At 31.8% G+C, this 12,920-nt stretch overlaps 1 protein-coding gene and 1 long non-coding RNA gene across 21 annotated transcripts in view; one reads left to right on the top strand and one right to left on the bottom strand.

Moving 5' to 3' along the window:
• The window catches only part of LOC141448529 (uncharacterized), a 92,260-nt gene that overhangs the window by 22,601 nt on the left and 56,739 nt on the right, over nt 1-12,920 (top strand). For 18 of the 19 annotated variants that reach the window (XR_012455111.1, XR_012455104.1, XR_012455105.1 and 15 more), the window contains 5 exons: nt 818-1,026; nt 1,841-2,002; nt 4,215-4,395; nt 7,093-7,170; nt 9,947-10,045. This is a non-coding gene — a long non-coding RNA (uncharacterized lncRNA). The remainder of the gene's footprint in view (nt 1-817; nt 1,027-1,840; nt 2,003-4,214; nt 4,396-7,092; nt 7,171-9,946; nt 10,046-12,920) is intronic. The other variant, XR_012455100.1, reaches the window with a different exon arrangement.
• The window catches only part of LOC141448520 (uncharacterized), a 119,828-nt gene that overhangs the window by 53,534 nt on the left and 53,374 nt on the right, over nt 1-12,920 (bottom strand). The window lies entirely within an intron of this gene.

Raw genomic sequence — 12,920 nt, 5'->3', positions numbered from 1 at the left:
CATTCTCATTGTGTGTTATGTAATTTTCAAATTGATTGTATTTTTTTCGTTATTATTTTTAATGAATTTTGTTTTAGCATTTGCAAGTCACTTTTGATATTTTTATTATAACCTTTTAAAGTAAATGTAGGTAGCACCTTTTTATTAGTGAGACTATGCTCAAAAATTATAATAGATTTTAGTTTATTTTAAAATTATGGAAATAGCAGATTTAGCGGCGAGGCTTTGCCCTTTAACGCCTGCCCTTTTTTTTCCTAGTACTTTGCTTGTATTAACTAACTTCTCTAATTTTGTACTCTATTACTAGTAGGGGAGAAATAATATCTTTTATAAAATAATTCCGGCTGGTGGTCGCAGCTTCCTGGGTATTGCAATCCCTCGGGTTCCTAGCACAGTACTCCATGTTTCTTTCACAATACAACAGGGATAACACAATACATTCACGTAAACAAGCACACCATTGCTCTTACACTACATCTCCAAGGGCTACCATCCCTTGGAAATAGGTTTGGCAAAGGGACCTTTAAATCCCAAGTCCTCCATTGTATCGGAAGCTGGGCGTAGGGCCGACAACTCTATCCTACAAAACCTTAATAGCTCTCGAAATCTCAGTTGGAAAATTTAGGAGGCTTGGGCCATTCACGGGATGTAATACCAAGAAAGGAAGGAAAGAAATAATATCTTTTGATTACTAAAGCATTAGTTGGAATTAATTAATTTCCACTCAACGAGAGAAAAATATCTCTGGAACATTTATATATTATCCATAATTTGCAAACGTCAATTTGAACTAACTTACTGGCTTCTATGTTTACAGGACAGCAACATTCTAGTAAGAACAAAAATTAGCAATACTGACCATTACTATTGAAAATAGTTAATGCAGCTACCAGGGCAGTAAATAAAAATTAGGCGATAGATTTCATTAACTGTTATTATGAACTTAAAGAAGTTTAAGAAGAAGCTACATCCCATTTGGGAAGGAGTGGAAGAATGGTGAGACATGTGCTGTTATGGTACTAATAGGTATTGTATAAGACTTATCAAAACTAAACATTGTTTCTAGAAAAAGAGTGACCACGCGAACTATGTATGTCCGAACATACAGATTTCAGATCTTCTGCCTTTGCAGAGTGTCTTTGCGCTTTAAAAAGTAATAAAAGACGTACATCTGTCTTACTAAAGCTAGCATTAAATCATATACTATTAAGTAATATAAGGGTAGTTGACTGGCAGTTATGTCCAATTTGTGGATTTGGAATGTATGGGGGTGATCTGCCATCAGATTATAGATATTTAGGTTATATAAGAAATCAAGTAGACACAATGCATTAGCACGAATTTGACGCAAAAATTCAAATTAGATGTTGATTGTACGTTATGTTATTTATAATATCATTTGATAAAAAAACACCTTGTATACCTGCGTGCAGTAGTTAAGTGCGTAAAGCAGGGGATTCTTTTGGCCCGGAGACAGCCCCCAGCAAACAGCGTATAATGAGGTATTATGACGTCAGATTAAGAAAAAAAATTAGCTTCATTAATTTCTCTTAATAAACTTCTATAAGGCGCCAAAAATATTCATTGAACAGGTGTGTAGCACAACACTGTATTCTATTATAGATTATTCGATTCTACTTAATTTTGGAAGAATTTATATGTTTTTTCGGCGGCTAGACTCCTTTACTGTTTTATTGTTTTTGTAAATATAATGGTGTTATTCATTTCCTGTTGCTTGTTAATCTATTTTAGAAGAATATTTAGTTTAAAGAAACAAAGCTCGAATTTTATTCAACTTATGCCTTTACCACGTTCTTTTAATTGTACTTTTGCTTTTCAGTCGATGTGCGCCTGGGCCAAATAAATAAAAAGACTCCGGTTCAGACTGTTATAACCTGAGGTCGGAAGCCTCAGATCATGAAGACTGACAATCATCGTGAATAAAAGCAGACAAATACAGAATAAATCTTTCTGTACAAACTTTTGTGGACCCAACAATCAGGTTTGGTATTTAATAAATTTTGGCTTTGCTCTCAATACATTTTTTTTTTTTTTCTGGCTGGAAGTAGTTACTTTTTCTGTGTCCAATTTTCTCTGTTCATATTCGTGATTGCAATGGTGTCACGAAGTGATGGTAGCGGGGACTTGATTTTAGTCCGGAATGCACATATGACCTAGATTTAGGCCGGGAACGAGGGTCTTTTGGGCGTTCGTTGGGCATCCAGCAATAGGTAATTCTACTCCTTCGGGACTAGTGAGAAAGAGCGTTCCGAAGGATTCCCCTTCACCTACAGCTCTTGGAATAGCTGAGTTGGAGAATTGATTTCAGAGTTACCGAACGAAATACAAGCCCACTCCATTAGCATATGCTGGTCAAGGTAAACGTTACGCCATCACTTGAAGGCCAGAGAAAAATTATGCGAAAAAAGACTGGCAAAACTGAGGGAAAATAATGAAAACACAATACTATGTGACATAAAGTCAAAGCCTTTAATCGAGATGATTTCTGGAAAGTCGTGGGTGAAGAGTCTCCAAGGGTCGTAGTTGTAATTATTAATAGTAAAATAGTTATATGCTATAATTGGCCCAAGCGAGGAGAGGAAAACTAAAAAATCAAGTTTTAATTGCAAGTTCAACTAATAAATTTGATAAACGGTATAAATTTAGTTTATGAAAGAAACTATATTGCTAAAAAATTATTCATCACTTCATGAAAATGTTAGTTTCTTTGGACTTAAAAGTAATCGATCCTCTCTCTATTATACTATATTGTATATATAGTATTTATATATATATAAATTTCTTACGGTTAAAGTTAAATAATAATTACAATAATAAAAAATAATGAAATAAAAAACCTATTTAAGTAAAGTGGGACTCATTCTTGGCTGTTCAGTTATACTAAATTTAGTTTGAGTTTTGGCATACGGTAAAGCCGACTTAAAAAAAAAAAAGGAAAAGAAAAAAAGAATTAGATAAAGCTGGCAGAGAAAGAGGATGCAAGCAGGCAGCTCCCCACCTCTACATTGTGGCCCTGCCAAAGTTCTAACACCATTTACTATTTCCAATAGCTACGGCTCATGTAGATTTTATTATAATCGTTTGTCTAGAATGTTTGGGTAGGTGTGTACAGAAATTTTTATTAATCGCGTATGAAAGATGTTTTCTTTTTATTTAATTTTAAATAAAATGGGATGAGAAAGGTGTTAAGAAATTGTAAAAAAGATTGGAATTAAAAAATAAAGATTTTTCTGTTACTTTCTTATAAATAGGATGGGCAAGCTGAAGAATAAAAATCATGATTGTAATTCATAAGCGGTCTCCCCTCTCCCTCACACTCATTCATTCCTTCCCCTAATAATAAATCATGTTTAGCTAATTAATGAATTCTCAATGGATATTCAACCGAATATTAATTATTAATTTAATGATTCATACAGTTCGGTAAACTTGAGATGATTAATTACCCCTAATAAATATTATTTTTGGCTAAGAACTATGTTTTACCTAATAGAAGATATCATTGAGTTGAGTTTTACGTTGAAACGATTGTTAATGTAAGTGACATTCAGGAAATGGCCATTCATAATTTTCAATGATTATTGGGACGAAAATGATTGTACCGAATAAGAACCATCAAAATCTAATAATCTGCTGTCTTAAAAGAAAGTAATAAATAAGTCGATCTTCGAAGATGTGGGCAGGTGTCAAAATCTCGCATGACTCTCTCGTTCTCCAAATTCTCATAATTTATGGGGAAATCAGCTGGTTTTCAATCGGAGAGTAAGCCGTAAAATACCCAAAAATCCAAAACTCTTTATTTTTATAAAAGGGGTGCCAAATCTGATTTTTTTGGTAAACTTCGATAATTTGACACGATGCCATTCTCCTTATGCTTATCTGGATGTACCTTTAACTTGTTTCTTACCCAATTGATTCTTAGATTACTTGTATTTTTATACTTCTTACAGAATTTTTCTAGGTATTATTTTTAGCAATTAATTCTTGCTTCAATTCTTCGTTTTAATTTCGAATTCGTCTTCTGTTGGGCCTGTAAGCGTTGCGAATGATTTCCTTTTTTTGAAATGTTAAAATAATTTTGTAGTTGTTAACCTTAGACTGCATTTCTTATTTAATTCTTTCTTTGAATAATCTTGCTTCTATATTTTTTGAGCCGTTAATCATTAAGATAACACATATGGGTATTTAAATAGATAACGCTGAACTACTAGACATGGCGTAAGGATGGTGAAGGAGCAGATGCCTTAAAGTTCGAAAATCAAATCAAGTGGATGAGAAGCTAGGAGGGAAGGATTTCCGGAATGGAAGACAAAGATGCAGAATAGAGACTGATGGAGATCTGAGTCTGATCGGACACAGTTCTTGATAAGTGAGGTACGTGGCTTTTTTTTTTTTTTTTATTAATAACATATTTGATCTTAAGATCAAATAATAATTCTAAACATAAAACGGTTTGTACAGTTATTCAATTTGATATAAATTGAAAGGTAGGTTGGTTTGGAAAGCTTAATAATTTAATCTATAAATTTTCAAGCTGAGCTTGCAGCTGAGCTTGCAGCTGATCTCTGCCATTGAGCTGCATCGTTAATGTACAATCGTTTCAGGTTCTTTCAAGCATGAAAGTCAGAATAATATAGTCTACGTAATTACTGGAGCGTTATTGTTACTGTCACAGAAGTCTAAATTTACTGATCATGAATAATATTGAATTTATATATTATTAATTACCAACAAATCTCAAACAACTTTTAATTTTAAGGTTTAGTCTTGTAAACATTTGTTAGAAATTTAGTTTTCTTCTTCGTTATAAGCCATTTACCAAGTTATTTGTTGGGACGTAAGCTTTTAGTTCAATTTGCTCATTCTCGCTTTATCCTTGGCGCCAGGGCTTAAAACTGATGACTAATGAAAAGGTGGAAAAATTGATCGGTGAAGGTTCAAACATATCTTTTGCGTGTCTATTTCCCTAGTGGTGCAATTCGGAAGAAGACAAGCGAAAGAATTCATTCGCCGAAGTTCTTAAAAAGACTTACTTAACCTGGTCCAAGTGGCCTTGTTTTTCTGGTTTTGAGTTTCTTTGTAATATTCATCACACATAGTTCTTCATCATTTAAATATTTAATTGAACTAATGTCGTCAGACAATAAGGTAATTCATTTATTTAATGTATTTGTAATTATTAATTTTTGGTTTGTTTATGATTGTATGATATTAATGTGTGTCTTATCATCACCATGTCCCTTTGTATAGGGTCTAACGACCTTTCCGATTTACATTTCGCATAAAAAAAAGCCTTTCTTTTCTTAGATGATTTCTTTTCGCATCTTTTAACTAATATGCTGCAAATAAATTACGCATTAAAAGAGAAATTTTAATGTTATATTGCGAACAATTTAATGTTCTGAATCTAATAGAATATGTTAATGAATATTTATAAAGAGGACTGAGTGAGGGCAATCTGAGATATTTAAATATATACATTCTGATCCTATATTCAGCTCTCCTTGGATGATGTATACGAGAAGTCTGGAAACTCTAGCCAACTATTTTAGTACCTATTTCTATTTTCTTGTTCTTTTTCTAGGTTTGTCCAGCCGTGAACTAGAGCTTCTTTTTTTAGTATTAGTGTCCTCCTCTACAATCATAAATTAAGGAAATATAACATTTATTTGAGCAAAACATTAATCATTGTCCGTTGATCTGTAAACTGTTGTTATGTTTTTATAATTTTGATGAATATTTAAATAACTTGTTACAAGTTTTGTTTGTTCTTTAAATATTTATTTCAAATTCTATTTGTATAATGTAACACTCTGGTCAATGCTGATTACTGTTCTTGGTTAAATTTTAATATTAATTGATTTTATTATTTATTGCTGTGAATTTATTATTTAAAAATTGATGGCATTCGAACGCGTTATATCAGATTTTTTTTGTTTGTCATTGATTAGAGAATGATATTTATACATCTAAATAAAATAAATCATTCTTTCAAGTATCAAACAAATTTAAGGAAAATTATTGTGTATTAGCAGGAATATTCCATTAGGAATGTACAAGGAGCCCTGCCAACAAAGAGATCCTTATTTTTATGTTATCCCTATAGTTTGATGGCTGACCCAAATTAGTCTACCTCTTACTGCTATCTGCAAGAAGCATCGCAATTGTTTTATGTCAGATTTGGCAGAAATTCTTTTACGTATATGAAAATATTTTGTCTTCAAGAATGCGAAAATTCAGGTGAATTGGTCTCTCATTGCGTTTGTTTGTATTTTCTTCTATGTGTGAGTAATGAATTTCATATCCTGGTTTCGAATCCAGTTACTGACCCTTATTTCCCATTTATTCCCAGATTATATAGAGGACTTAGTTTAATTGTTATAATTTACGCCGAGAAACACTTCTCTTAATTTTATAAGCGGTTAAGTAAAGAAGGAACTAAATTATTGGTACTGAGGCAATTATAATTTTTATATATTTTTCACACAGTACTGTTATTAATTTCGTTATTTTTGTTGCTGTCAAATAGTTTGTTAGAATTGATTCCTTTATCTGAACTCCAGTCGATTATGAATATTGGTCAACAATTAGGAAATAGGATAGAAATAGGATTGAATCACGGAATAGTTTAGTGTAAGGTATTTGAAACTCTGCCCAAATCATGATTGTTTTCCCTTATTTCTTCATGTGTAATAAGTTTTAGCCCTGACTGCCGTAACTAAATAGCGTGTCAAGGAGCTCCTTTTTTTAAGATTTAAAACTTTTTGACAGGTTAAAAAGTTTATGATTTTGCTTTCTTTCCTAGTGTTCTATTTTGTTTAAGGAACACATCCTACAGTGCAGTCTAGCGTTTCATTTCTAATTATACAAAACTAAATTTAGCTTAATTTGACGATTGATATAATCTAGAAAAAGGTTTTGCTGATAAGCTCATTTAAGTTTAAACACTTTGAATAAGACATTCTAATCTTTATTTCCAGTCATTTTAACAATCCTTTTAAACTTGAGTTTATAGAATTATGGTTTGTTTATGGCTTATTTACTGACATAATTCTCTTTTTCTCTTTCTAGGTTAGAATCTGTTCGGAATATATTCAATAGACAACTGGAGGATGAGGTTTTGTGAGAATTGGAAGAGAAGTTAGAAAAGTAAGCCTATTTTATTTAAAAAAATAATTTTTACTTTCTCATACTAAGACGAATTTAATAAAAGAGATTTATCATATCCCTGGGGGCCAGCCATATCATATCCTTGGTATCGGACCTTAAGGATTTCTCATTTACTAATTCCAAGCATTTGTAAATGTGTCCTAGTCAACGTCTGCAAAATCATGAATATTAAAAGTTTCGCTGTGTTAAAGGATGAATATTTCTTCCTTGGAATTGAATTTGAATTAAACATTCGTTAATTAATGAAGTAAGATAAAAACTGTCAATGAGAGCAGCACTTTAGGGGCTCTATAAAGTGAAAAACTGCAAACATTGATCGAGTTCTGAAGTAGTACTTTTAGTTAGCAAGTTGTAGTGGCCACTTGGAAAAAAAAACTGTTGACGTGTAAAAAACTTCTTTTGTAAAAAGTTATTTGCTTCTAAATAGTTCTGGTTGTGAAAGAAATTGTGGGAGAAAATGGTACTGTTTGTTTTTAGAAGAGAGGGGATTGGATACACAAGTTTTGACCTTTTATTTTCTTTTTTTCTTCAGTGTTATGTTTCGTTCAAAGAAAAACCTGTAGTTTTATTGCGAATTGAACTTTAGAGAAAATGTTGTAGCGAAAAACTCTATTTTCTTCTAACTTTTCCTTACTGCAGTTGTAACAATACTTATCAACAAATGTTCTACTTTGGGGTAAGATAAAAATTGTGTTCCATGAGAACCCCAGAAAAATCAATCCATTTCACATATATTCAGTACTTACAAAGAAACACAAAACCATTTTTATCTAAAAAGGGTTCGGTCATTCTTCCTAAATGTTAAGTTGATCTTTAAGATAAGGACGCTCAACCATTCTTATATTACACCTTCTTGTTCTTACCTTAAAAGTAATTAAGGTAATAATAAAGTCATGTTTTCGCAATTTACCCAGTAACTAATTGAACAGTTATCCGAAAAAAAGGAGTCAGTCTGAACGCATGATGGTTACGCTAAAATATTTTTGGTAAGTGATAGATTAAAGTTGATTTGAGGGCAACAAGGTTTATTAGTTACTTGCAATAAGCTTTAATTTTTGTCCCATCTTGTATGTTATTTACAATATTTTTAATTGTAATTTTTTTAAAATTGTTGAATTTAGAAAAACTGAAACAAATATTCGCTTGTCTAATTATTTATCATTTTCAATGCTAAACATTTCTACAAAGATAATAAAACGATGTTCTGGAAAGACTCAACAACTTCTTCAACGTCTTTTTTTGAAAAGAACTCACTTTTGAAAGTTTCGGCATAATTTTCTATATTCCTTTTGCCATTATTAAGGGAACGACAAATTTTTTTTATATATATACAGTCGACTCTCGATAATTCGAATTTTTCGATAATTCGAACTCTACAGCTGCTAACTTCGGCAAATCGAAAAATTCAGTGTATTTAGATACGCTCGATAATTCGAAATCCTTTTCTTAACAACAGGGGGAGAGAAGGCTCTATAATTCGAACGAGGCCGCTTCCCCTCTTTATAATTCGAATTTTCTCTAGTAATGTTTAATTCTCATTTTCCGCTTATTCATTTCCTGCGTAATGTTTCCCTCCTCTCAGCCCAGTTTAACTTTCCGATTCTCTTTCTTAGTTTGTCACGATGGGAAGTACGTCTCCCTTACTGTGTCCCACAAAAATTAAAATTATCGCGGCCGTGAAACGTGGTTCGAAAAAAAAGATATCGCCAAAACTTTCAATATTCCACCATCAACGCTTTCCACAATTCTAAGTCACTTGACTAAGTCAAGCCACATTCAAACAAAAAACTGTTCTTCATTTTTTAAATTAGGTACATATGTATATTATTATTTATTGAAATGTTAATACATAGGTAATTTTTTTGTTCTTTTTTGTCGTTTTCATTATTTTTACTTTTTTACATGAGGCTATGTCTAAAACTTAGTAAGCTCATACGTATTTTCAATTACGTATGTACATATATATATACATAATAAAAACTCTTAATAATTCGATTTTTTTTTCCCTTCTTGATAATTCGAACTCTCGATAATTCGAATTTTTCTTGTAGTCCCTTGGATTTCGATTTATCGAGAGTCGACTGTATATATAAACACTGTCCCTCCTTCGGAAAAACCTACTTTGTCTATAAATATACTATAACATTCTTAAACAAAATAAAATTTTAACCTTGAACTTCTAAAAATAAAAAAACAAATAAGATCTAACATAACAATCAATTTTATTGCAATATTCATTTATATTCTAATTTATTTTATTACTATGATTACCTTGAAGAGGTATCATCTGAATAATTTATTATATAATAATACTTTTATGTGGTAAATTTAAAAAAAAAAATATGTATTTTTTTTGTAATAATTTACAATTTCTGATGATATACTTAAATTGGTCAACTGGTGCGACCGGTTTTTTAAAAAAGTAGTTTCTTTTTTTCATTCATTAAGATGGAAGTTGGTTCTTAAGCTTTTGTTTACTTTATCACGCTATTAATAAATGAAATTCGTGTCGTTTGTGATAGCGTAAAGAAGTATAATAATAATGTTTTCTTAAGTTATTTTTTGCTTTTTGAAGAGTTAGTATGAGAGAACTAGAAAAAAAAGAGAGAAAACAATGTTGATACATAAAATTCCTGCCTTACTTGCTTTCTCCCTCCAAAATATGGTCTAGATACTTTCAACAAAGTTTGAATAAAATAAAATAAAATTTAAGTGATTATTTTTTTTAATTTATTTTTTTATTTTTTTACTATAGGAGGAAACGTTTCTGACAAAGGAGAATAACCAGCTAATTTGCTTTTCTCATTATCACACAAGAATATCTTTGGCCTAGCTCAAACAGCTGAACAGAAAGGTTAGAAATTCATATATAATAGTATATATATTTTTTTTGTACCAGCAATGGTAGGGCCCAAGCTATGGTTGAGTCTGTGTAGTAGTGTTAACAGGTTCAACCTGGTAACCATTACGACGAAGGACTTCTAATCACCCCATTGCTAACATGTGTCTCTCAACATTTAGGAAATAATGGTTGAAGCGGAGCGGTTCTCTGTCCTTCTTAAGTAACAAAAAAAAAATTACACATTTTCTGTTTAGTTATTTTATTTTAACGAAAAGTGATTCGTTAATTGACACCGAAAACTTACAAAAACAGAAAATGAACTGATTGAGAGCACTTTCCCTACAGTTTCTGGCAATAATAATTATATTCCACCACATTATATTTCACAAATGTTTACTTTTCAAAAAAGAAAAGATTTTTACAAATTGGTCTTATCTGTGGTAACTTAAACATGTTTAAGTTCAAAGATGTCAGCTTTAGATGCCACTATCGGATCCGACCTAATAAAGTTTTGGACAAAATCCAAAAGTAATTTAAGTAAGTGCCATTTTTGGTGAATCAACTTTACTGATGTTTGGAGGTAACGGCTCCATCGTTTTTTTTTTTTCAACTTGTATACTTATTACGGTAAGAGAAAGTTGTGTGCGTGTTCTCACATTATTTTTCTTTTTAATTTAGAAGAGCACTGAAAATATGTGTAATTTCGTAAATCGAAGCACTTTGCGTTTCCAGTAATAAGCAAAAACAAGAAAGAAAAATAAACATTTTCTCGGCGAAGAGATTCTCTGCGGTTTTAAATAAAAAGAAATTTTAAATATAAACTGAAATAAAGTATGGTAAACAAAAAAGTGGAATATAACAGGGGGAAAAAAAATCTACAGTACATAACTGTACATACATGCATTCAGAACGCCTAGTTTGAAACAGCCAAGTGGGAGAAGTAAATAGAAGTACTCCTACACCAAATAGCAGTTGCCGTGAGGTAGTTACAAATATACATGTACTTGAATGTGTATATGTGTATGGGTAAACGGAAAATTAAAAGTAACCACAGTTTGTGCCTTCTAAACACTGTTATGTTTGTGCTTAAAGAAAGTAAAAGACTTTTACAACTACAATTTTTTCCGCCATAATACATCCAATCATTGTAGATGAAACTTGCATCTAAATTCTGATAAAAAGCGTTGAATATTCTCGACTATATTGATACTTATGCTTGGAAAGAGTGACAAAGTAGACCAGCTATGACCAACCTGATTCTTTTATAGTTCCATACGACACGATATTGTCAAACATTAGAGTAGATTAGATTTCAATCAAGAGAAATTTGAAATACGATCAAGTATTCTAGTATAGTGATCGTTAGGGAGGGGATTAGCTATGTGATTAGCGTATTGGATTCTCACACGGAGGTCCCGGGTTCGAATCCAGCTGCTGGCCCTTAAATTTTCTCTTCCTGGAAGCTTCTTACAGCTCACTGTCAGGTGATGGACAATCTGGTTTTTATGCCTTGCTGGACATTATGGTTTCACATAATTGCGTCCATACCAGATCTTTTTTTTGTGCATTTTCTGAATAAAAGGAAAAGGCTATTCTATTGATCTCTTGACTACTCTTGGGATATGTGGAGATCAGATACAAGATCTGGATTTATCCTGTTCAGAACTCACGTCTATCCAATCACGTCTAATCTAATTATTCTGGAAGAATGTTTCAAATAAAAAGTTGTAAATCTACAAGGTAAGATAAGGATGTAAGGTACACTAAGTAAATCGTAACAGTTTTTGTGCAAATCTCAACAAAATTGATGCTGTTTTATAGTTTGTGCTTAAGTGTTCACATCTCATCATTTTGTAAAATACTCTCTTTTTTTTTTAGACACAAAAGACCTCAAAACGTAATTACAGTAGAAATTCTAATCGATAATTTGATGATCGCAATGAAAAACAACATATTATTTACAGAGATTCACGTACTTTATAAAAAGCAATTGTCAGTGTTTTGTGCAACTGAGCCCATGGTATGTAAAATTTGTCTGTTGTTCTAGCACGACTGCTTTTGAGAATTATTTCAAAGAATCTCTCATTACCATGATCTTTAATTCATTCCTTCAACCTAGCAGTCAGCACTTTCTGGATCAGTTCTTATACACACCTATACTTGATGCCTAGAAACTCTAAATACATGATGTTATCATGGACATTGTTGTTGACCTTCCTTTACACGATATTTACCTCCAGTCGAGACAAATAACCCAGACTGACTGTGAATACCATTGGCAGGCTAAACTTAACTTTTGAATAACACCTCTCGTGTTTTATTCATTCCCCAGCTGACCATGGCAATGCTCAATTATGTATTCAGTAATTATATGAGGTTTCCAACATATATTAGCCACTAAAGAGTTAAACCTCCAAAGGCTACCTGTATTCAAATTTCTAAATACTTTTCTTGTTAGTTTGAATAACTTCTTAAATGCTCATAGTATGAAAAACTTTTTTTTTTTAGGAACAACTCATTTAAATTTTTACATAATACATTTCAAATCACTGCTTAAAAAAATTATTCTTTCTAGTCTTTCATTTATTTTTAGCGTTTTATTTGAGATTTTGATCATCCGTTCCTGTAAATGATTTGGATTCTTTCCAAATCTAGGTCATTCATCGATTCACTCGATGGTTTGCTGTAATCTGTTTGTTTGTTCCTTCTAATTCTTTGTACTTTATTCATAAAGAGGTTGTTTTGGCACCTGGGAGTAATTATTTCTATTTGCTGAAGGGATGGATAGAGATTTTTAATTTCCTACGAATATCTAAGAAAGGCGTTGGTGGTGGTTATGCTGGTTTTCTTCTTCCAAGAACTTCCTTGGACAATTGGGAGAGTCGTC

The sequence above is a fragment of the Rhodnius prolixus genome, unplaced genomic scaffold, assembly GCF_049639745.1.
Source record: "Rhodnius prolixus isolate KJV_2025 unplaced genomic scaffold, Rpr scaffold_2, whole genome shotgun sequence".
NCBI lineage: Eukaryota > Metazoa > Arthropoda > Insecta > Hemiptera > Reduviidae > Rhodnius > Rhodnius prolixus.
The sequence above is the reverse complement of the archived record's forward strand: the minus strand, read 5'-3'. Positions and strand labels throughout refer to the sequence as shown.